Source organism: Miscanthus floridulus, chromosome 16 (genome assembly GCF_019320115.1).
Source record: "Miscanthus floridulus cultivar M001 chromosome 16, ASM1932011v1, whole genome shotgun sequence".
Lineage (NCBI taxonomy): Eukaryota > Viridiplantae > Streptophyta > Magnoliopsida > Poales > Poaceae > Miscanthus > Miscanthus floridulus.
Genome location: NC_089595.1, coordinates 39,817,486 through 39,843,806, shown reverse-complemented (window position 1 = coordinate 39,843,806; position 26,321 = coordinate 39,817,486). Strand labels below are relative to the sequence as shown.

The following is a 26,321-nucleotide window of genomic DNA, read 5'->3' as shown; positions in this document are numbered from 1 at the left end:
ATAATGATCAAAGACCTGAAACAGTAAACAAAATGGTAGAAGAAACAAATGCATCAGGCATCAGAAGATATTTCTGGTTTTTTCTTGTAACGGAGAGTTGAAGTAAGCTACTACTATTGCTGCTGTTCTAAGATACATCACCCACATACCTGTGAGTTCATTCGGCAAGGCGGCAAGGCGGTTATTCCTCGGCTTCTATGATCTCCTGATTCTCCTCAATCTTTCCTTGTCCAGCAGCGGTTCGCTTTAGTGCTGCCCTCTGCTCATTCTCTTTTTTCAATGATGGTCTTATCCACGAGGCTAGCAGTTGTTTTCATCACTGCGAAAACTGCTGTATCCTTGCCATTGATGGAAATGGTGATCTTGTTGGGGTGCTCCTTGGCTTCTTCTCTCACTTTATTAATAACCGCACTGATACCCGGAGCATCGCTTTTGTACCTCGGGGAACTTTGGAAGACAACCCTTTTGAGGCTCAGGAGGTGTCTGATCCCCACAGGGTCTTCAATTGTTAATGCTCGGCTGATGTAGAACTTGAACTCAACATGCTCCAGCTTGGGCATTGCCCCTTGTTGGAAGGTCACCATGGGCAGGCGGCAATCGAGGCAGAAGCTCATCAGCCTTGAGAACCCTGCGCCTGTGATGACTACAGCCTTCCTTGGGAGGACTTTTTTTTTTTTGCGACGTCATTGGGAGACTTCAAGTCTCAGTGTAAGGTGGTGCAGGTTTGGCATTTTCTTACACAGGAAATCGAGGTCATCGTCCTCCAGTTTGCAGAGCCTTATATCCAAGGTGGAAACACTGACCAAGTGTTGTTTGACCCACTCCGGGACTCTCATGTGTCTGCCGACTATCTTAAGTCCTGCGACAGGGAGAAGCTGATACGATTGATCATATAACATGGTGGATAGGTCCTCTCCAGGTCTTACTAGTGAAGGCGAAATAGTATCTTCATCCAAATGTCGCAAGACAGCCAAGTCATCGTCAGAAAGCTTCCTCGCCTTATCGGGATGCTTGTTACCAGCAAACACAATGACTGAGTTGAGAGCAGCAAAGGCAGCTCCCTGACACTGGTGTGGCTCACATTCAGAGTCTTCAAGTGCTGCAGTTTTCCGATTTCTCTCGGCAGCACCCTGACACTGGTGTGGCTCACATTCAGAGTCTTTTCCAATCTCTCTCGGCAGCTCCCTGACCTTGGTGTTGCTTGCATTCAGAGTTTGTATGCGATGCAGCTTTCCAATCTCTCTCGGTAGCTCTCTCACGCTTGTGTTGCTCAAGTCCAGTGTCTCCAAACCACATAATTCCTGAATTTCCTTGGGTACCTCACTTAGGTAGTGTTTAGTTCCAGAAAATTTTGGAAAATTTTTCAAGATTTTCCGTCACATCGAATCTTTGGACGCATGCATGAAGCATTAAATATAAATAAAAAATAAAACTAATTATACAATTTAGACGAAATCCACTAGACGAATCTTTTAAACCTAATTAGACTATGATTGAACACTAATTGCCAAATAACTAAACGAAAAATACTACAGTAGCATTTTGCAAAAAATTTCAGCATCTAAACACAGCCTCCAGAATCTAGTCTCCCTGTTTGCGGGGGCAGTACATTGATGGGCGTCCCCTTGAGACCCAGGTACCTCAGCCGGAGCAGCCTGCTACAATATCTGCCAGATCAATATCAGATAGAGGAACCCCGGTGCTTTCAATGCTCAGCACGCGCAGATTTTCCAACTGTTCCCAACGGACTAGGGCCTTGTTCACTTTGTAAATTTTTTTTAACACGATGAATAGTACTATTTTCGTCTTATTTGACAAATATTGTCCAATCATGAACTAACTAGGCTTAAAAGATTCATCTTGTGATTTCCAACTAAATTGTGTAATTAGTTATTTTTTTTACCTACATTTAATACTTCATGCAAACGGCTAAAAATTGATATGATGAAAAAAGAGTGAAAAAACTTGGAATTTGAAAGGCATCTAAACCAGGCCTAGACAACCACCGGCGTGCGGCCAGGGGTAAGAAAAAACCACAAGGGAGCGTATGCCAACTAATGCTCCATCCATTACTGAAACAATGCACTACTGGAAACCGGCACTTTATTGAGTGCCGGAGGTTTTGTTGATTGTCGAGTGTCAAATAAAATACACTCGGTAAAAAAAAACACTCGACAAAAACAGCTTTGTCAAGTGTTTTTTTTCGGCACTCAGCAAAATGCGTCTTTGCTGAGTGCCTTTTTTCTAGCACTCGGTAAAGATATATTTTGCCGAGTGCCATTAAAATGCACACGGCAAAATACGTCTTTGCCGAGTGCTTTTTTCTGGCACTCGGCAAAGATGTATTTTACTAAGTGTCATGTTTTGGCACTCAGCGAAGAGGCATTTTGCTGTGTGTATTTTTTTTTCTCTCGGCAAATCATTTTTTCAAAATAATTTTTGAGGCTCTAAATGAATTCAAATGAAAAACTTTTCAACTACAAAGTTGTATAACTTCTCAAGATCTACAAAGTTTATTTTGGTCATTTCTTCATTTGACAAAGCAACAATAACGTTGTTCATAAAATCTACATCTCTCTCATATTAGTTTCACGAAAGTAGAAGAGAGATATATAAGATTTGTGAACAATGTTATTACCACTATGTCGGATGAACAAATGACAAAAATAAACTTTGTAGATCTTGAGAAGTTATGAAATTTTGTAGTTGGCAACATTTTGATTTGAAATCATCTTGTCATGCAAAAACGACGTTTGAATTTGAAAATTTTACATTTTGAATTTTTCAAAAGACCTCGGATGGAAAAACTTCCTAAATGAAAATTGTAGATCTCCAAAAGTTATGAAACTATGTAGTTGACAACTTTTTGATTTAAAATCATCTTATCATGCAAAACTACGTTTGAATCTCTCAAATTTGAAATTCGAATTTTTCAAACGACTTCGGATGGAAAAACTTCCTAAATGAAAATTGTAGATCTCGAAAAGTTATGAAACTTTGTAGTTGACCACTTTTTAATTTAAATTCGTTTAGGGCCTCAAACAAGCAATCTACTCTCAGTTTAGTATAATATATGAGGATATATAACGGAATCTAGACATAAGTGACAGTGTAGTGCAGTAGTAGAGCAGCAGACATGCGAGGGAGAGGTCGTGAGTCGAACCCCGGTGCTTTCAATGCTCAGCAGGTGTAGATTTTCCAACTGTTCCCAACAGACTAGACAACTACCGGTGTGCGGCCAGGGGTAAGGGGGTGTTTGGTTCGAGCTACTAAACTTTAGTATCTACTAAATGGTTTAGTCACTTTTAGTAACTCCAAAGTTACTAAAGAGAACTAAAACCCTTTTAGTAGCTTTTAGTCATAACGTTTGGTTAAAAAGTTACTAAAGTAACTAAAAGCTACTAAATTTAGGCGAACCAAACCGGAAAAAAACCGCAAGGGAGCGTATGCCAACTAATGCTCCATCCATTACTGAAACAACTAGTGGAAGGGGCGCGCCCTTGCGCGCCGTATCAGTCGGTTAATGATTAGTAACAGAGAACATGAACCAGGAAAAAAACATGTTCCATCTAGGGATGGGAAAATGATTAGCAACTGCAGCCAATCAAAAGCCGAATCGTTTCCTATTTAGCATATTTTTGTACTCCATCTGAAACAACCGATAATAGGCTTATTAGAGACAAGATAACCAAAGGTAGTAATAAATACATGGGATATTCCCCCAAAGTTGCTTTACAGCATTGACTGACAAGATTTTAGATTTAGGTCCAGTTTAGTTCCCCAAATATTTTGCAAAATTTTTCACATTCCCCGTCACATCGAATCTTTGGACGCATGCATGAAGCATTAAATATAAATAAAAAATAAAACTAATTACACAGTTTAGACGAAATCCACGAGACGAATCTTTTAAGCCTAATTAGACTATGATTGGACACTATTTGCCAAATAACAACGAAACTGCTACAGTGCTTCATTTTGCAAAATGAAGTCATCTAAACAGGCCGTTAGATAGAGACGATGGACCTATACATTATCGGTATCTAGAACAAGCACTATTTGGGCATAGTGCAGGCAAAGGCCCATAGGCAGGTAGCCGAAGTAGCTCTGCTTGTATTACCTAGCAGTGTACTGGTTCAGCAGCTGGAACACCTTGAAGACAAAAGAGGTCAACCAAAAATAATCTGCAGAGAGAAGTCATACCTTTAGCAGGACGAGCTAACAAAGGAAACGCAAGGTAAGTCATGTATCTTCGGAGAGCTGCAATCAGCACAATTTTGAAGGATGAGGCCTCTAAGCACATGAGAATAATCCAGAGATACTATATGTACGGGTTGGCGAGCAATAAAGACCATTCCAAACCAATTGCACAATAGTACAGGTCGAGGGATAAGGATAAAATACGACATGTATATAGTTTCCAATTGAACATTGAGAAATCTGATCACTGTGATTACACCAATGGAAGGCATGTTGTAGACAGCAGCAAGAGTATTGGAGTAGCTTTTTCAAGTACCTGCAGGCAGACAGCGAGGACATATGCATTGCGTGCATCGAGGGCGCCCCAGGAGGCAGGGCTGGAGGCCCGGCAGCATTGTCATCGCTGTAGAACTGATTCTTAGGACAGCGTCGTGTATCCAATCTAACCTCGTCGACCTCTGATCCCCTCTACAAAGTATTAGCACAATAGCACATGACATCAGCAAATCAAGAAAATGGTACATGTCACACAGTAAGTAAGAAAAGTAAATGTGGTAATAAACTTATCGTCAGCACGAAACCATGTAAACACAGGGAGGAAACAAAAATCATCAGATTCCAACTGACCAAAAATGTGTAACCTTGTAGGCCCTATAAATGGATCTTAATAGTTTAATTGATATGAAAAAATAGTTTAAATGGATTTGATTAGACAGTGGGGCTTCCAGCTTTCAAAAAGTTTGAGGCACATAGCAAGAAGCCTCACCGCAGTCCAGGGGCAACGCCTCCAGACCTATATGAAAATAGGTAAGATATGAGCATTTTGCTATTATGATCCGAAAACAAAGACCTTCCATCGATCTCATACTAATGAGGAGTTGTTCATGTTTGGAAGCAGGAATATCACAGCATCCATGATCCATCAGTTTATAACCAAAATGAGCTTGCATTGCATCTCTGTCTAGTTAATGTGTAAGATACCCTTATTTATAAATATCACAGCCTCAATGCACATGATAAAAAAATATTTTAGCCTCAAGTAACAACATGAAAATAGTCATAAGCAGCAACCTTTTGCCATAGCTGACCCCTTCATATCCAAAGGAGAATTTGCAGTGGATACTTTGAAGTCTATGGTGGAAAAGGCATGTTAATGTCATAGGCGTAGATTTAGTGAAGAAAGCATAAGCCTAAACCAGCAAAATAATTAAGCAACAAATAAAATGGTTTCTTTAAAGCACATGTACTTTAATGTGAAAGACGATCTGATTGAAAAAGCTGGTTACTCTAAATTGATCTGCGGAAATGTCAAGCAAATGAGGTTTTCCAAAAAAAAAAAAGTTTGCAGAGGAATTGAAATTACCAAGATAACCTTTTAGGCCATCTAGAATTTGTCAGGATCCAAATGACCAAAATGTGTAACCTTTTAGGCACTACAAATGGATCCTTAATAGTTTAATTGGTACAAAAAATAGACTCGATAGATTTGGTTAGACATTTAGGAGACGATAGCTTTCATACATAGCACTGGAGCAACATAGAGGATAGACCAACACATCAGTGCTCAGTTGTATGTATAAGAGGAAAAGAAAATCGCTCGTACCTTGTACGCTTCTAGTCTGAATTGCGAATCTTCTGAATTCTATTTTTCATTGGGAACATGACGTGCTCCCTTCGGTATTAAGCTGTAGAAAAGCATACATGTTTTGATGTCGATTACTATAGAAACCATAGATGAAGATCAGTCAAGGGACAATGCCAAAAAAGGGGGGAAACAAAATACCTGGGACACCCTTTAACACTATGGCCATCAGTGACTATATCTGGAATCAAGCTGCAGCAAAGCATACATGTTTTGATGTCGATGTCGATTACTATAGCAAAACAAAAATTTAAAATAAAGGATGTGAGATTAATGTCACTATAATAAAGGAATGCCAACTAATAAAAAGTGGAAACATGCACATGTAAAAACCTGGGATCTATCATCGGTATGCAGGCAATGAGTCGAACATCAAATGTACAATTAGAACCATATACATGATAATAGGGCAATATATCAGCCAGAGGACTCCCCTAGTTATCCTGCTATTAAAGGCACTTGTTATCACCAAAGAAGAACGGAAAAGTGTACATGTTAGAATCTGGAATTTATTCAGGCTATAACAATATCATCAATTGTCTATCCCTCATACATATATTTCAATCTCAGTTTCCACTAACTATCTTAACAATCTGTAAACCCTTTCAGTGTATATCCATCCTCTACATCCCTTCAGTATATATCCATTGCCATTAGAAAGTATCTGTAATCTAATCCGAAGAAAATTGGTCGGAACACAAATATCACATTATTCTATTAGCCAACCGCCTGGTAGGCATCTTTAGATTATTGCTTTGTGACTCACCAATATTATGCAGGAGCTCCTCTCCATGTTGAGCAAGCAGGGACAAAGAGGCAGAAGTCTCAGGACCGCCGATACCTGAAACAGCAGAAGCGAAATATGGCGCAATAACAGCAACAACACAGCAAGCATGCATCGAAGGAAGGCAACAAATCTGGTGCTCGTAGAGGAACCCTATGGAGGAGTAGGAAGTAAGCTGAAATCAACACCGAGAAACAAAAAACGAAAACCAAATCAAAAGTAGATAGGTAGGGTTTCATGGAGGAGCAAAGCACATGCTCGTCGGCGGGAGGAGGCGTTGAGGAGCCCGCGCAGAGGATGAGGGAGAGGGAAGGGGCCGCCGGGCACCACCCGCGCCGGCCGAGAACCCACAGGGGGCGCCGCCGCGCCGCGGCCGCCACCGCGCTCGCGCCTGCCGCCGTGTCGACCGGGAAGGGGAGAGAGAGAGAGGGGAAGGGGAGGGAGAAACGGAGGTAAGAGGCAGACGAGGGAGTGCTAAGGAGGAGGGGGGGGGGAGGACGCCGCCGACGCCTCCCGCTCGCGCCGCCGCCCTGTCCGCGCCCGCGTCAGAGAGAGTCGGGGAGAGCGAGAGAGCGTGAAGAGGAGAGAGAGGAGGGGGCGACAAGCTGGATGGGGAAGCGGAAGCTAGGGTATATATTTGGTTCTATGGATTCAGAAGAGAAGCGGGAGAAGCCAAGGAGAAGCGCGAGAAGCCGCTCCCGGCGAAATCAGCTCCAAGCGATCTGGGCCGTTTGATGGAAGATCTGACGGAGGAGAAAAAATTGGGTGACGTGGCTGGTTGTTCTGGCCGGAAGGTCCACGGGTACGATTGAGCAGATCTGGTCCATCGAACCCAAGATCCAACGGTAGACAATATTTTGGGTGACGTGGACGGTGTCTCCTTCTTGGAGTCAATGCGGCCTTGTTTGGGTAAATGTCGTCCGGCCTTTTCAGCAAACCCAGAGACAGCCTACGGATCCGATGACTGTACACTGATGGACGACAATCTTCCTCATGGGAAGTAGCAAAATTACCTTCTTCTGATATGCATACAAGGAAGACTCGCATCATGGGGTGGACACTGTAGTAGAGTTTGTTCGTCTCTTCTAATGATTCAGGTTCTGGTTGCAGCAGACCCCTGGAGACAAGCTCGTCAAGATAACCTTCTGCTTCTGCTTCTGCTTCTGCTTCTGATGGTGATGGGTGGTGAACAAATCCTTCTACTATCGATTTCCTCACCAGATCATACCTTTCAATCTTCTTGTAGCCGCTAGGGCACATGCTACAGTATATCAAGCAAGTCTTGAGGTGAAGAGGAAGACCATGGTAATAACCAAAGCCTTGTTTAGTTGGCGAATTTTTTTGGAAAATGGTATTGTAGTACTTTCGTTGTTATTTGGCAATTAGTGTCCAATCATAGTCTAATTATGCTTAAAAAATTCGTCTCGTGAATTTCGTCTAAACTGTGTAATTAGTTTTATTTTTTATTTATATTTAATGCTTCATGCATGCATCAAAGATTCGATGTGACGAAAAATCTTGAAAAATTTTGAGAGCTAAACACTACCCAAGACGTAAACCCTCTGCCCAGTGGTTTCAAGGACGGATTACTACTACTGCTCAGAAGCCCATCCAGGAGCACCTGCCATAACTGCCTTTGAATCTTGGCTTGCCACCACTGACGACAAACATGTTACTGCTAGTGGCATACCACAGCATATCTCTGCAATCTTAACCGGCAGGCGTCCCCTGATCAACCCACGCATGCCACTACTACTCAAATCATCCTGGATGTCCTCAGTACTATCTACTAGTATTGCGCGTGATAGCGCAAAGGCATTCCAGTAACTTATGCCACTATGTCGGTAGGTACATGCACCTTCTTCGGTGACACAATTTTCAGCTATACCCTTAACACGAGTTGCAGTGATCATTCTACTATGGCACGGTCTTTGTTTACCCATTGGAAAAGCCCTTCTGATTAGTTTCCATTCTTCCCAATGCCAAATATCATCAACTATCACCACGTACCTATAAAAATAATTAAATAAACTACTTATTACAATCTTTATATTTATTAGTTTTTTATCACTGCTACAAAAATGGCTTTCCCCTATGGTATTTTCACTGCCAGTTCGTGGCTTGAACCGACGGGGAAAACCAGCATCATATATATAACTGGAAACCCTGCCTCCGTCATCCTCACCCTATAGTGGTACCACAGCCACTCATGCATAGTTTCAATCTAGATTGGTCGCATATGGTTTATAAGTGTAGTGAAAGATTGGATTTATTATTTTTATTGTTAATTGTTGGACGATATATATAGGTTGGATGAGGTATGGATTGGTAAGCCACTAGACCAAAAAGATTAGTTTGCTTTCCCTCCTGGCTGCACACACAACTTGCCTCTACCAGCTAAAATCACCATCAAGGCTAATAGTGCGTGTAGCCACATGGACAGGAGAAACAACAGATCAAAACTGTGTGTGTTATTGTTTCTTAGATTCTCATGCGATGGTCAATGTGATTGACAATGAAAACGGAGGCATTTGGAATGGCTCGAAATGATGAAATCAGCTTGATTTGATCAATTTGATGAGATCTTCATATCATTTTCATACATATGATCTCCAAGAGGGTTTAGGGTGCTGTCATATGTGTACAATGCATAGATTGTTAGGGCAACCTTTTTTAGTCTCCGCTTAACTTGTTTTTGCGGAGAATATTGTGAATAGTTTGGCCCAGATGTATACGTGACAGATGTGTGTATTTCTGGAGACTTGCATGTCATATTAATCACAAATGGGTTGAGGTTGCTTATTCATTGTATAACAGCCTATGTTCCACTTTGTGATGCTTGATGTATTCATGTAATTCATTAACTAGCTAATAGAAGTAGTAGTTCTTGACCATAGAGGGCTAGGAATGGCCACGGGGTGGGTCTGGACCCGAAACCCACGGGTTTAGACCCGGCGGGGTGGGGGCGGGTCTACTTCTCGCTCTGCGGGTTTTCGGGTTCGGGAATCAGAAATAGGGCGGGTCGGCGTCGTGTTTTCAGTCTCCCCCACAGACCCGAAGTATATGGAGCCTGCTTCCTGACGAAAGTGGTGCCACTCGCGCGCACGCCTCAATGCAGAATTCGAGGGGACGCACCTTCCCTCAAGTCCACCCGGCTACACCGATGACCCGGATCCGCGTGCCCAAAGCGTCGAGGCCTCTCCTCCGTCGGATCCACGCCACGTGGCGCGACGGTTCGTCCCTCACGGGGCGCGGAGCGGCACGGACGTTGCGCGCCATAACTCCACCAACCGGCACGATGTCCAACCGCCATCAAGTGCCTGCACCAAGCGTCAAAGAGAGGGGCGCGTGGAGAAACGGCTCCGGCCGCTAGCAAGAAGGCCCCACGAATGCCTCGGGGGCTGCACCAGCTCTATCGCTAGGGATTCCGGGACCCGACCAATGGGCGCCCCACTGATGCACCCCGAGCGCGCCCGAAGATTAGAGTGGAGGGCACTTAGCGGTAGGCCCAATGAGGGCCTCCCAAGCAAGGTACGCGAATCGTGCCCGGGCACCGCTACGTGTGGCCCGAGCCAAGAAGGCCTGCTACCGAGCCCCAGAAGGGCGTGGGCCGCCGAGCGATCAGTCGGCACAGAGCCTGGGCCCAGACACCCGCGATTGCTCAATACACAGCATGACAAGATGAGCAGGTGTAACACCCCGTGTTTTGCATCTTGATAAAAAAACACTAAAAATTTGAACTTTTTAAAACTTTACAACAAAATAAAACATGAAGTAGTTTATTCTCTATAAAACCCTAACTAAAACCTTTTTACAAAAGCCTTGCATCAAAACACATCATGTGCACTTGGGTTTGAAATGAAATGCTTGTTTGAATGTGTATGATTTGTTTTCTAGAATTTATTTGGCACCAAATACTTCTCCTTGATCCTTGATCATTTACCTTGAACAAAATTCCTTGAACTCCTTGAAAACTGTCTTTGAAAAATCATCCTTGAATTACCCCAAACCATTCACCATCAAATCTCCTTGAACTTCAAATTAAAATCAATTCAAATGTGATTAGTTTATTTCTGGGAAGAGGATAAATCAATACATAAATGGAAGGAGCCCTCGGGCTCAATCCCTCCCTTGGCCACGAAGCAGCCCACTCCCCCACTCTTTTGGGCCTGCTGGCACGGCCCAACCCTCACTCCTTTCCGATTGGCTCGGCCCGACCGGCCACCTTGGCCCAGCCGCCAGCCAGGCAGCAGGGCAGCACCGCAGCAGCATCGCGGCTGCACCGCGGCTTTGCCGCGTTGACTCCGCGTAGCCTCGTCGCCGCCGTCGCCTTCTCCAAAATATCAGCGACGTACTGTGCTCAACTGACCTTCGGCCTGTTCGCTGGTTGGTTTCTGGGCTGGTTTGGGCTGACTGGTGCTGGTTTGTTGTGAGAGAAAAACACTGTTGGCTGACTGGTTTGGGTTGGTTGAAACCAACAAGCGAACAGGCTGCTTGTCTGCCGTCGTCTTCCTGCGTCGTTCTTGTCTCTTCCGCAAAAACCGTCGATGGAGCCGCTGCAGCGCCTGCCCCCATTGCCGGCAAAAATCTCCATCGCCGGAGATATTTCCTCTCACCACCGCCTTGCCGTGCGCCTATAAAAGGCCGGCCATGGCCGCCGTCGGGGGGCACCAAGCTCGGACGAGGCTCGAAGGAGGAGAACGAACGCAGAACCCCTTGCCTCGCCGTGCGCGGCTCCGACTTCGCTTTCCCAGCAACAAAGCTGCTGCCCCCTTGCCCTGCGCCGTGGCAAAACAAACCGAAACACCGCACGCTCGCCGAAGCCGGAGTCCGACGTCACCGGCGCCCTGTGCCCGAGCCCCTCCGCTCTACTCTCTGCTTCCGCCCTCGCCTGCCTCCATTCCAGAGCGCCGTCACACCTCGCACCGCACCCCTGCCGCCCACCGCCGCGCTGGGGGTAGGACGCGCCGCCGAGCCGAAGCTCCTAGCGACGCCGGCCACAGCGCCCTCCGCCGGCCAGCTGACTCCCGCCGCAGGCCACAGCTCTCGGCCATGCCACCCCGGCCACCTCTGCGCTGGGGCAGAGAGCCGCCAGGGGCACCGCCGCCGCCCAGGTTGCCGAAGCCGCTGCCGCCCCGCCGCCCGCTCGCTCGCCCTGCACCGCCGGCGTCCTGACCTGCTTGCTCTCTGCTCCCTCTTCTTTCTCTCCCTCTCCCTCTCTCTCTCTGTTCTCCCCCTCGCTCTCTCTTTGTTTCGTTCTGGGGATGAGAATGACCGAGCCGAAGGCATCCAATGCCAGCGGCCGGCCACGTCGTCCAGGCCAATGGTCGCGCACCACGTCGCCCCACCGGTCCCACCTGTCAATGGAACAGAGACCTCCAACCCTTCTCTTTCCCGTTTCATAGACCCGGTGCAGTAGACCGATGGGGGGGAGCACTCAGGTGCACAGTTTCGTACGGCCTGGTTCATAGCACAGTGCCGCCCTGCCTTGACAACCAAATCGGGGCCACACGTCAGCCTCTAGGCCAAAAGAGAATTGCTAGGCACACACGGGAATCGTACACGGGAGAATTAAAATAAGCCTTTTCCAATTCCAGAAAAATCCCAGAAAATTCCTAAATGAACTAGGTACCCCTAGAACCTACCCAATCTTTTCCCACTCCTTTCTCATTACCCTAAATTCCAGAAAAAATTCCCAAAATATATTCCAAATACCCTTTTCCTATTAAATCTTTGAAAATCAATATCTCCTTCATCATAAACCCAAATCACTTGATTCTTCCACTAGAAATCTTCTAAAATCAAGCTCTATCTACCCATATCCTTAATCCCATTATTTGGTGCCCATCTAAATTCTAGTTTGTTTGTTTTTCATTTCTTTATTTAAATTAACCGCCGACGTATATACGCGAAAATGTAAAACATATACATACTCGAATACACTTAAGATAACATGATACATAAATAAAATACTCCATACATAGGACATAAATATACCCAAGTATACACCTAGGTATAGCTAATTGTACTTAAATAAATAATGGGCACATACGTGAACATATGTGGCACTAATTGTAACCACCCCTCTAACTACAACCAAACCCCACCCAACGCCATTCCTATACATGCAAAAATACATATGCGCGTGTCTAACAAGCCGAACCTCTCTCGTATAGATACGTGAATATGGACCACCTAAATAAGCTAAACCCAGGTAGACCTATAGAAGCCGACTAAGTTAATTATGATGACTTGGTCAGGCTCCCTCTTTTAGGTTCACATAATGGTGGAACCTAATAATGTGGTCTGGTTTTTCATCAGAAAACCTAGCCACCCTAACATAAGCAACCAAACCGAGTCATTCACGACGACTTGGTCAACCTTCCCCATTTAGGTTTACATAATAGTGAACCCTAATAATGTGGTCTGGTTTTCCATGGGATGACCGAACCGTTTTCACTTAACCTGCAGAAAGCCACATCCTGATAGATGAAACCTCTTCATCTAACCCTTACTTCAAATTGACACAGTAATGATAATATAGTAGTAAACTCACCAACGGTCAGGACCCACCTACGTAGAACCACCCTTTTCTGAACTGCTTGATTGTGTATGTATTGCTTCCCTTGCTTGGTATTTCTTTGCTTGTCAGTGCTGGACAACATAGGATAGAAGACGTGAAGAGAACCCAAGGGAAATCCAGAAGTGCTTACATAGGAACCAGAGGTACAGGAATCAGAGTCTTGAAGTAAGGATACGCTCGTCAGTGAGCGGAAGCAAGTCCTAAGACCCACCTACCCTTCCACCTAATACACCACAACCATCCAACTCTACCTTTCCGCCATCACCATGCTTCACTACCTTCACCATATGACCTACTCCCTCCTACCTATCATTAATTATATAATAAAAAAACAATTTATATTAAACATATTGTGAATCAACGTGATGAGCATATGTCATATACATAATGAGAGCTGATGTGAGCTGTATAATATGGATGAGCTAAGAATATGAAACCATACGGTAAAATGATCTGGTAAACCAAAACTTATTTTCCTACAGGAGCAAGTAAGGGGTATTCCAGTCAGTGTGGTCTACCTTGGCAGGTTCGCCTAGTGAGGGTTCTTGTTGGGAGATACTCGCTTCGGTCATATAAGGACCGGTTCATTTGCCATCTCCCTAGCTAGAATTCCGTACAACCACATGTCTATATGGGTAGGCTAGATCCCACACCCCGTTAGATAGAAGTATAATTTCTACTAGGAGGCAGGAGTGGCAATGGATTATCAGACGACGACATGGATGCTATGTGATCTTCCATGGTCCGGTTGACGTGGTTGCTATGTGATCCTCCACGTAAAGCCCTTAATTTGGCCATGTTTGAGTCCCTTATATTATTGACTGGATGATATGGTATCATTCGGATTATTGAATTGGATGCTGTGTGATCATCAAAACTTTGTGTATTTCCAACCCCTAAGAAGCCATGGTAGAATTATTTGGATATCTAAGGTCACGTACTTTCGGGTACGAGGTCTCGTTAGACCTGTCTAAGACATGACAATGGTGTCGGACTATGTCTATCATGTGGAGAAATTTGTACAACCTCTGCAGAGTGTGTTGAATCTATTCGAATAGCCACATCCTTTGAATGGACAATCACTGGGATGAGATGACAAATGATTAGACTCTTTTATGTGTAGTGAAACTATGATACTCAGGTAAGTTGTAATCAATCAAGCTGGTAAGTGATAATTTATAAACTCTGAGAACTGGCGAGAAGGGTTAATACTCTCCCAGGGCTCAAACCTCCATGTCTACCCAAATCCCACCATAACCCTTCACCACCATAAACCACCATCACCCCTTCCTACCCTACTTCCACCACCATAACCCAACCTGTACAAACCTCCACCTCCATTAACCCCCTCCACAATCAAGCCTCCGCCATCCACCATCCACTTTACCCCAAAGCTAGGGCTTGTTGAGTACTTTATGTACTCAATCCCCTCCACTTTATGTTTTAGGAATAAAGCTACAGGAACTTCTACAAGGATGGAGCTACTCAAGGATAGGACAAATGGAGCATCCCCAAGGCAAAGCAGTACGACTACGTAAAGAGAGCTACGCTAGAACTGCTAGGACTAGGACATAGGGATGAGTTAAGGCTAAGGTTTATGTCCGCACTCCAAGTTGCCTGTAGGAATAGAGCCACAATGCCTTAGGACTGTTGTGATAGAACTCTGATATTGAATATAAGGCCAAAGGCCCACTCTATGTAAAATCGAACTATGTAACCTATTTTCCCCATTAGCAATAAAAGTATGGTTTTTGATACCAATCTTGTTCAACTGTGCGTATCAGCTACTGATCTAGGGACTGATACACGATGCACAGAGGACCTTAAATTAGGAGGCTTGATAGCAGGGCACCCCCCGCGGGCTCAGAGCTAACGACTCCCCGATGAGTCGACCGAGTCCTCGCTCGCGCTTCTCCTCATGCAACATTCCAGCCGATCGTTGCTTGGCACTGAAGCCGAGCACCCCGGCCAAGAGCTTAGGTGCCCCCACAAGGGCATTTGACCCATGCCAGTCGAGGCCATGGCCATGACGATCGACCTGGTCATAGAAGAACAGGCCCAGCCCCTCATCGCTATCACGAGCTCGACCTATAAGGCCACAAAGGGCTCGTGGGCTCCTGACGAGAGCCAAACATAGTGTAACACCTCGGGTGTTAGCCTTGCATAACTTGACTTGCATAACATGAGCATGATCATTAAGCATTCATAAACAAGCATTTACCATTGAAACATTGGATTGAAACATTTGCAACGTTTGCTTGTTATCGCATGTTTCTTAAACATATGCAACTTTTCTCGTTATTTCATGTCTCCATGTGTCTATGCATATGATCATGAGTGGACACAGGTACTTGGTGGATGTGAGTCACACAAACATGTAGCAACACCTAGGTTAGCAAATATGACTTTGTTCATGGTTGTATTTCATGAACCAACACTTAAGCTTTCTTGTGATTACACTAACTAGCTCAATGAGTGACTACTACATGAAATGATTGAATGACCTTGCAAATTGCTTAAACATGTTTAGAGTATCATTATGAACAACTTTGATATTCATGGTTAGGGGTAAAAAGGTCATTAAGCCATGCTTTGATGTGTATCATCATGTAAATGTGACATGTTTGACCAAGTTTGAACTAGAGGTTAGAGACCTTGCATGGAGGAGATCACTAAAGCAAAGTTGTAGTATTTGACATAAGGAACAACTTTTATTTTTAGGTCATTGACTGATTTAGCTTCTAACATGCTTGAATGGGTCCCACAAAAATTAGCAAAATCAACATTTGCAACACTTAGCAAATTTTTGCTAAGTCATGAACCTTGACAGACTGACAGCCGATCTTTGGGATGATCTAACTCGAGATTGGTTGAGAGTTTGGGCGTGAGTTCTAAACAAGAAATGAAGATGGTACATCGGTCTACAAGTTCCATTTAGATGGTTTACGCAATAGAGCTACGGGTTAGCAGTTAAATCATTGTCAAAACACGCTGTCAGGCATCACATTTCGGGTCTGAACCGACTGAATCAAATTCTTCAGTGGCCGACCGTTTCAGGCGCTGATCGCCGCGTGGCGCGGAGTGTGGCTGCGCATCGCCGGCGCCCTGCCCACTGCGGCCAGGCCGGCCAGGGTGCGCCTTTAACTCGCCCACGTTCGCCCGCAACGCCCAGCGCCCATTTTTCGTTTTCCCGGCCTCCTTCTTCGCCCGCAGTAGAGCCACCTCAGCACCGTAGCAGCCGCCGTAGCCATCGCTGGCACCAGCTCGACCTCGCCGTTTCTCCATCACCGCAACAGCTCCACCGCCACCCCAGCAACCCACTGCCTCCTCCCGTGTCCGCTGGTAGCACTTGGTAAGCAACCGCGCCGTGCGCTAGCTCGCCGGAGCTCTGCCGCTAGCCCCGTCTCCGTGGCCACGTCGCCACCGTCCACCCCAGGCCGCAATAGGGCGATAGCTAGCTCCGCCGCAGCTCAGTGATGCTCGGCGTAGCGTTCGATCGAGCCACCGTAGCCCCCACCGGCATACCGCCATTGTCCGGCTCCGTCGTGCCGCCATGAATGCCGCCACCGTACTTAGCTCCGACAATAGGCTCGGTCAAGTAGGTCACTAGGTCCGGGAGATAGTGGGGGTCATGTCGTGAAGACGTCACCGCCGGCGGACTCGCCGTCGACGAGCTCTAGCTGCGCAGCGTCGAGCGGCACCATCGTGCTCTGTTTTGTCTCGCTGACCGGTGGAGTCAACTGACCAGTGGGTCCCGCTTGTCAGCGACTCCATGTTTTAAAGCTAGTTCATTTTGAATGCAGATTTCATATGTTTTGTGAATTTTTGTATCTTCAGTTTGGTGGCTTCAAAAATTGTGAAATAAATTTGTTAGTGTTCCTTAGGAAGTGTAGTATTTAGGAAAAATATGTTCTTGACATTTATAGTGGAAATTTTTGGAGATTTAAATAGAGATTTGAAATGTGCTTTTGAATGCATTCAAATTTGTTTATTTTATATCTAGAGTTTCTGTGCTCCAAAAATTATGAAATTTTTGTGGTAAGCTAGTCTTAGCATATATGAGCTCTGGTAAAAATTTGAAGATGAGTGCATGTGTAGATTTGTAGTTATAGATTTTTCTTTTATAATTAGGAGATCCTTGTGTAAATTTTTATAAATTATTTAGGAATCCAATACTCATGAAATTTGTTGGAGGGTATACTAGTAGTATATGGATGCTAAGAAAAATAGGAAATCTGTTGCTTGACACTTTTCAATAGGGTTTTCTAATTATGCTATTTCAAGCATTGCTGCCTTGTCATTTTTGTATAGGATGTTCTACTTGGCAAAATGACATGAAATTTTTATAGTGATCCTTTGATAGCATTAGTAAGGCATTGTAAATTTTTGAGAATTTATGAAGTACATCTGGTATATGTTTATTATTTAACCTAAATATCTCAGTAAAATAATAAAGGCATTTAAATAAATAGTTTGGGCTTCACCATTATATTATCTTAAATGTATTTGGTATGCTTAAACTGTTGGTAGATTTTATGTTGTCAAATTTTGACTGATTACATGAAGTAGAAGTATTGTTACTTTGTATTGCATATTGAATAGTTTCCGGACAGATTCGGGAGTTTGATGAGTTTCATGTTGAAAATGATGTGTACTGTAAAAATGGTTAATAACAAAGTTGTAGAGAATTTGATAAGCTTTCCAGAAAGTCTAGGATCACTGGATTTGGATTAGTAGAACTCCAGTTATGAGTGAAACAAGTAGCTGCTATTTTGTGGTATAATCGATGCATTATGGAAGTAGATAATTAAATAATCGAGAAGAGATATGCACCTACTCAATAAACATGATGCACTTGTTAACATATATGCATTCGTAATACTTATGCCATATTCATGCATCTAGGATTGGATGAAGAGATAACGTTGCTGGAATTCGAAGAAGCAGAGGAAGGGGACCAGCAGGAGAATCCGCAAGCCGCAGCTCCTGAAGGCGCGGAGCAGAATCCTGAAGAGCTTCCGGAGTGTCCTGACCATCGCCCTACTTCCTTTCTGTGAGGCAAGCCCCGGAGCATTCTAAGTCTCCCAGTAATTTACAAATGTTTACTTAAGTACTTATGATTGATGCATTAGGTTATAAGAGTTGAATGGAACCACTTGATGCATATAAATTCCTTGTCCAGATATTAAACCTTTAACCGGTATAGGTCTAGGATCGAATAAATGCTTAGCCATGCTTAGACCGATAGAAGTCGGGTGATGTCCTGTCACCTGCGAGATATAGGTGGATACCGGAGCACGGTTGGCTATATTTGCTATCGTGGAACAGAACCATGGGGTAAAAGAAAATCGAGACCGGACGGGAAGTCGATCGAGAAGCAACAAGACATGGAGGTCTTGGGTGTGGATCTATCTCCGTCTGTGTCGATTAAGGACTGTACCGTTGTTGGAACTTCTGACAAGATTGAACGCATGCCTCTCACTTAGCTGGCCGGATAACTCGTTCCGACCACGAAGCCGAGTAATTCAATTTAGGCCGGGACCCATTCTGTTGTGCGCTCCTTCCGGGGAACGATCAAACTGAGCCCAAGGGCAGGCTTGGCCTGAGCATCCTGGCATCTGGTGTTCCAGATTATGTGGCGCGGTACGGACCCGCAAAATGTGTACCTGAGTTGTACCAAAGGTGACCTAAGGCTATCGTGGCTGGTAGACCTAGGTTTGTGTTAGGAATAAATTCCCAGCTGGTTAAAATCGATTCGAATCGCCGTCTCTCCCGGTAGTGAGAAACTTGACTAGCTCCAACATCGTAGTAACTGTGTTATGAAACATGATGGTTCGAATGAATATGGAATTGCAATACCTGCTATGGTTACTATTGTATGCTTCTCAATTGATATACCACATGTTTGGCACAGGATAGTTGCTAATCTAGAAATGGATAGTTATAATTAACTTGATAAAGAAATTGTAACCGTACAATAAGTCAATTGCTTTTATGCAAAATGTTGTCGAGTTACGTCCACTTATATAGCCTTGCATAATCCTTGAGAGTCATTTTATTTCTGGTTCATGACGGGTAAGTCTAGCTGAGTACCTTCTCGTACTCAGGGTTTATTTTCCCATTGTTGCAGATGGCACTGTGTATCATGGTTATTGCAAGAGTTGCTTCTATCCCGCCATGGATGAGGAGTAAGCCTTGGGCAGGCTTCTTTATTAATTCCTATCCTTGCTTTTGTGGACCGTGATCCTACCTGGCACTGTATTAAACTATGTTGGAAATTTTATTTTCGAACTGATTTGCTTCCGCTTTATCTATCAAACTCGGTTTGTAATAACTTTTATTCGTACTCTGATGATGAAATGTATCTATGAACTTTACGTAATATATGGCATGTATGTTGAATCCTGTACGATCTTGGTTGTTGTAAATCATTTATCGAGACCCGTCGTGGTACTCGACGGACTACCGGGTTTATAGGGGTTCAAGTATGACAGTACGACCGCTTGCGGGCTGCCATTGTACTTGTACTCTTATAAATTGGTCAGTTCTGTGACACATAGGGGTACATTAAGTCCTCGAGAGAAAGGCTCCCGATCGACAGATCCCCTGATTGATCCCCCTAGATCGCTCGGGGCTCGGGGGCTATACACATTGGGTACGCTTGCACGTACCCTCTGGTCAGAGTTGGGAAGAGCCCAAGCATGCCCATGCCCACTACTCAGGGCTTGAGGGCTCGCCAAGGCTCTAGGCTCCTAATCGATGGTAGCCCAAGCCTGACCCTAGCCCGGCTCCAACCTACGCTTTAGCTCAGGACGACAACCGACGTCCCAAGCGCCAGCAATCCATCGGCCATCCAAGGCCCCGGAAGGTATATGGATTCTATGGTGCCTTTCCATTAATTGGGCGTGAGGCGATGCCGGCCACGCTCATCAGCCCCCTGAGCTAGGGCGCCTTCACCGCAAGGATGCCTCGAGAAGGTTCACCCGGTGGAGGCTGAACCGCAGCAAATAGCCCCTGACAGTCAAGTGTTAGGGAATTGAGCGACATCAAGCGGCACTGTAGCTCTCCCAACTCTACAACAACGCCATGGTCCATCCACTCCGCAACAGAACCCTCCTATGCCCTAGCGCACAACGACCATAGACCGAAGCCCCCGAACCACCTTGTACCCGGCCTTCATCAGAATATAAGGGGAAGGTCAGCTCCCATAGGAAGGGGGCTAGGCAAGCAGAGTTCAGTCGACATATTAGACACTTCAAGAGGAACATCAGAAAGTTCCTCCCCAAGGCAACCTAGCAAGAGAGAGGGCTGATTCCCTTACTCGCTAGAGAAGAAACCTCACCGCCGACGAGCCATAGGATAGCACCGAGCGATCCCCTGCCAAACTCTCATTATCTTTCATTTTAACCCCCTGATTTGGGTGCTCTTGATTACGAAGAACTCCTCACTGCTAGACGTAGGTCCTCGATAGCCCAAACTAGGATACATCTCCGTGTTCCTCTTGTGTTCTTGAGTGCTCATGCCACTGGAGACCCATACTTATGACATCCGATGAACAACGATGCTTGCCGCGGTTATGAACCCATGACATTATTCTTTTGTGTTTTATATGTGGTAGAATATATACCTTAGAAAAATAAGATTTTATTTTGATACCCTTCCATTCGGTGCACCTATAAATATCTCAATTATTTTTTGGTAGGTCCGCTAAAACACGGTGCCATCACGCTATTAATCCAATAGGGTGGAAGTAGGACGTATGCATGCATAGTGTTGTTTACATGACAAGGGTATCAAATTAGATTTGGGCTTTGGGGCATGATGTTGGCAGCCGGTGCACTTGATGCCACCCAACAAACAAGAGATGCATAGGATGTGATTAGCAAATGTTGCTTACTTATGTCACTAGGTTTCTAGTAATGATACCAAAGTTCACAATAACTTAGATGATTATGGATCTTTTCATCATTAGAAAAGGATGATTGCAAAACATATAGTGGGAGAAGCTTTTATTAAATTGTTTAAAGAAAGGTTAGCAAAAACATATTACTAAAATTTTATTTTTATTCTTGTTGTAGATGGCACCTAATAATGCTCCTACTAGTCTTAAGTTGCGATCGATTCTTGAGAAAGAAAAGCTTACTAGAATTGTTCTCAAGCAAGAGAAAAAGTATTATGTTCTTGGGGTTCCCTGTCCTGATAAACCTGTGGATAGCACGTGTTGCTGACTAAAGCAATATGAGCATGCATGTGGATACCCGCACTATGTTTGAGGGACTCCGTGCCATGTCTTTGAACCAAACCTTGGGTTGAGAGGTATTCAATCTCAAAAGCCTTGTTTTCATGCAAGCTAGAAGGTAGTCTAGTTGGTCCTCATGTAATCAAGATGATAGGTTACAATGGAAGCCTTGATAAGCTTGGTTTTGCTCTTCTTGATGAGCTGGCTATGGATGTGGTCCACCAATCTCTCCCTACAAAGTTTGAGTCATTTGTTATGAACTTCAACATGAACAACATGGAGAAAAGCATGGTTGAGCAGCATGGGGTGCTTCAAATAGCTAAGGAGAGCATTAAAAAAGTTTTAATCATGTGATGATGGTTCATAAGGATGTCAAGAAGACAAAATGCTTTGTAAAAGGGCAAGGGCAAGGCGAAAGATGAGATCTCAAAGCCAAAGCCAAAGCTAGATGTAAAGTCCAATTCTAGACCCTTCCCCTATAGACAAACGGTTCCATCATGGCGACCTTGGCCATTGGTCTTGGAATTGCAATAAGTACTTAGACGATAAGAAGACGAAGGAAAGCGAGACTTACTATAGGTGTAAATTTTATTGAAATGAATCTTTCTACTTCTCCTAGGGAATTAAGGATATTTTATACTAGATCAATGATTCTTACATGCGAATCATTGTAGGGATTAAGGACTAGGAGCTTTGGAAGAGGCAAGTTGAATGCGTGTGTTGGCAATGGAGGAAAGGTTGTTGCACTGGTTGTCGGCTCTTATAACTTGTCATTACCCTCAAGATTAGTTTTGGAATTAAATAATTGTTATTACATTCCATCTTTGTGTAAGAACATCACATCTTCTTCATGTTTGGAGGAAGATGGTGGTTACAAGACAATAATTAAAAACAAATGTTGTTCTGTTTATTTGAACAACATGCTTTATGCACAATGTCCTTTGATGAATGAGTTGTATGTTTTTGATCTTTAGGATAAACCTATTTATAACATTAATACAAAAAGGCTATGGCCAAATTATTTGAATCTGGATTTTATTGGCATTGCTGCTTAGGTCATATAAATGAGAAGCGCATAGAGATGCTCCATAGAGATGGTTCTCAACTCATTTGATTTTGAACCATAGGAGACTTGTGAAACTTGTTTACTTGGCAAGATGACTATGATGCCTTCCTTGGTAAGTGAGAGGGGAATGACTTGCTGGGCCTACTACATACTAATGTATGTGGACCGATGAGCTTAGTTTTGATTACTTTATTACTTTTACCAATGAATTTATTAGATATGGATACAATTACTTAATGAAGTACAAGTGTGAATCATATGAGAAGTTCCAAGAATTTTAGAGTGAGGTACACAATCAGTTAGGACAAACAATTAAGTCTCTGCGATCAGATTGAGAGGAGGTGAATATTTGAGACATGAATTTATTTGGTGGACATCTAAAACAATGCAGAATCGTTCCATAGTTGACTCCACCTAGCATACATAAATGGAATGGGGCCGTTGAATGGAGGAACCTAGCATAGTTGACTCCACCTAGCATACCTAGTATATACTTTGTTGGATATGGTTCCGTCTATGAGGGGCTAGACTGATCTGCCATTATGGTTCGAGGGATATGCTCTAGAAACTATTGTGTTTACACTAAACAGAGTTCTGTCTGAGTTAGTGGAGAACAATGGAGAAGATGCCATATGAGATTAGGATCAGGAAACATTCTGGACTATTTTTCCTTATTGAGGATGGTTAGTGTAGTTTTGGGTCCCCAAACATTTTACATAACAATTCATTTGTCTTTTAGATTAGACATGGCACATACAGTCAACACCAATCTCCCTCTATATCTTGACCTCACGCGTCACCACCGTCGCACTCCATCCTCATGCTTCTTGACTCCTCTCCTCCCTTCTTCTCGTTCTCATCTTGGCAGAAGCCATGGGGCCCTCTGCCTCTCTCCTTTGCCACGCTATAGCGCAAGATGCCTAGCTGACCGCGCTCTCCCGGCCTATTGTGCCACTGCTACTTGGCGCGTGCATCGACCGTCTTGCCGCGGCGCCATGCCGGCCACCCTACTAGCCATGTAGGCCGCCTGTAACACCCTAAAATTTGCACCATGTTTGAAAATTCCTAAAAAATTGAACTTTTAAATTCTCCTACAAACCAATTAAAATTAATCGCGTAGGATTATTATAACACGAATAGAACTCACGAATTTGTGCATGAGGTGTGTGGAATTTTATTTGTTGTACTTATGGTGGCACTTTCCTTTTGAATTTGAATTTGAAAAGCATTCAAAAAAGGCTTTGAATAAATGCTAGGAAAAGAAAATACACTTCATAAATAAGAAAACCATGTCAGGCTCAAACTCCCTCACCCTCTCCTCCTGGCCCGTGGCATGGCCCACTCCTTTCCCTTCTTCCCTCTTCCCCCTTCACCGCGTGGGCCGACGCTCTTGGCCCAGCAAGCGCAGCGGTAGTGCCCCTTCCTCACTGACGAGCGGGACCAGTTGGTCGGCTTCATCCCCTCCGATGCGAACACCGCGCTCGCACTAGCCGTACTGGCCCCGCCATGGCCCGCCCTAGCGTTGAAGAAGATGGACGCACAGAAATTGGCTGACTGCAGCCTCAACCCATCCCATCACCCCTCTCCTTCTCCTCCTGTGCTCCACAGCGTCTCAACGCCAACAGAGAGGCCAGCACGGGAACCCACCGATGCCATTGATGAGACCTTACCTAGCACCGACTTCCTCAGGGCATGAAAGGACGTGGAGGCATCTAGCTCAGTGTCTATAACCGCCCCCTCGAGCTCGAGCACGTGTGCAAAGAAAATATATGCCGGTGGGCGGAAAAGATCTTGTTGTTGCCACCTACTTCGTTGGCCTATAAAACGCCCCCCGGTGAGCCTCCACAGCAACCACGACCACAACAAGATCCGCTTTGAGCTGAGACACACCATCTCCCTCACAGCTCCTCTCCTTTCCTTTCCTTTCACGCTACATTCCATTTTCCCCAAGACCCGCTGCCGCCATCGCCATAGGAGTTCGAGCTCCGAGTCTTCCCTTTGTGGGGCATCTCCGGCCAAATTAGGGACACAGGTGCGCCCTTGAGCCCTCCTACACTCTCTCCTTCACCTTGTGTCACCCCGCCATCGTGCGGCACCCGCCGCCGGGCCGCCATCACCGCCGGCCATCATTGGTAAGGCACGACATAGCATAGTAGCATCCCTGACTCACCCACACCACCATCGCATGCACGAGCACGTAAGCCACAGACCATATGAAGCTTCACACACGCACACACACAACGTAGCGCCACTAGGATATCTTCGGTAGGCCATGGCCGCTGCTCCAAGCCCCCACCATTGCTAGGAACTCTACTGGCAGCCATGGGATAGTCCCTAGAGCACCGGCCACTGTGAACCACCAAGCCACGAGCAAGGATGTCGCCGGCGAAGCTAAATCTTGTGAGGTCGCGCCCCCTCCCCTATTTCCACCACCGCACCGGAGGTCACCGCTACGTCGCCGTCGCCCTCTGCCTCTCCCTCTCCCTCTCCCTATGTCACATGGTCCTAGCCCGGGACAGCGTCACGTTCGTCTCGGTGGGAGGCCAGACGTGGCCCACGCGTTAGTGACGCGTCGCCGACGCCTTGGCCCCACCTGTTAGTCACTCACCTCCCCCTACTCACTCTTCTTCCCTTCTCCCTGCAACTGATGCACGTGAGCCAAAGAGGTGGGGAGCCGATCCACAGCATAGTACCCTACACCACCGCGCCTGCACAGCGCTTACACATTGAAAATGCTAGGTACCCCCGAATAGTGTACACGGAATGTTGAAAAAATAGTTTCCTTGCTTAGAACAATTCCTAGAAAATTCCTAAATAAACTATAGACACCCTAGAACCTACCCGTACCTTTACCATGACATTTCCATCTAGCGAAAAATCCTCAAAGTTCCACAAATTCTAAAATCCTATTTAAAAACCCTAAAAATCATATCTTCTCCATTTTAATTTCGTTTTTCGCGACACCACCACCAAAACACTTCTAAAATCAAACTCTACATATTGTATCGAGTGCCACCATATAGTTCTATGTTTGCTTTTGTGTTTAGCGGTAGTCTTATTAGCAATGATAGCAGATGTCGACGAAATATGGTCGGCAGTCTACCTAGGGGTATGCCCAAGGTAGTAGATTGTCGGCAGACAGATGCGCAAGCCACAAACAAGACGTTGACGCAAGACAAACACGAAGTTTTATCCAGGTTCGACCACCAAGAAGGCGTAACACCTACGTCCTGCGTCTAATTTGTATTGCTGTATGTCAATGAGAGATGTTTTTTAGAGGGATCCCCTGCCCGCCTTATATAGTCCGGGGGGTAGGGTTACAGATCTAGAAACCAATCCTAGTCAGTTACAATTGCCATATGTGGCTGGATAAGGATTCCTATTCTAACCGACCAGGATCCTACTTGATCGCCAAATCCGCCTTGACTCCTTGTGTGGGACTCCGATCAGTTTGGCTGGGCCGCACGTCGTCTTTCGGGTGGACTGGACCCATCGATCCGGGCCGGCCCAAGCTTAGCCGTAAGGGTATGGGGGTTAATACCCCCACAGCTAGTCCCCGAGCACCATGTATTCTGATGTGACACGCCGTTTCAACCTTCTCCGAACAGTGAGGCTTGAGTTATTGACTTCTTCGACCACCTTTGTCGCCAGAGAAGTAGGTTGTCCAAAGAATGTATGGTGCTCTTAAGAAGAAAGAAAAAGATTTCCGTCTTGGGAAGTGTGCCCACTTGTATTTCTGAAAAGAAACGCAAGTGTGTCTTGAAGCGTAGCGTCCTTGATCATCAGAGGCATAGGGGTCAAAAAACA

General features: G+C 45.0%; 1 long non-coding RNA gene and 1 pseudogene across 1 annotated transcript; both read right to left on the bottom strand.

The window, feature by feature from the left end:
- Window positions 1-263: 263 nt before the first annotated feature.
- The window catches only part of LOC136510602 (disease resistance protein Pik-1-like), a 117,948-nt pseudogene continuing 91,890 nt past the window's right edge, over window positions 264-26,321 (bottom strand).
- Window positions 4,221-7,225, bottom strand: LOC136514437 (uncharacterized). The gene is made up of 5 exons (XR_010773653.1): window positions 6,609-7,225; window positions 5,984-6,074; window positions 5,804-5,885; window positions 4,517-4,668; window positions 4,221-4,260 (listed from the first exon to the last, which is right to left on the bottom strand). It is a non-coding gene; the product is annotated as an uncharacterized lncRNA (long non-coding RNA).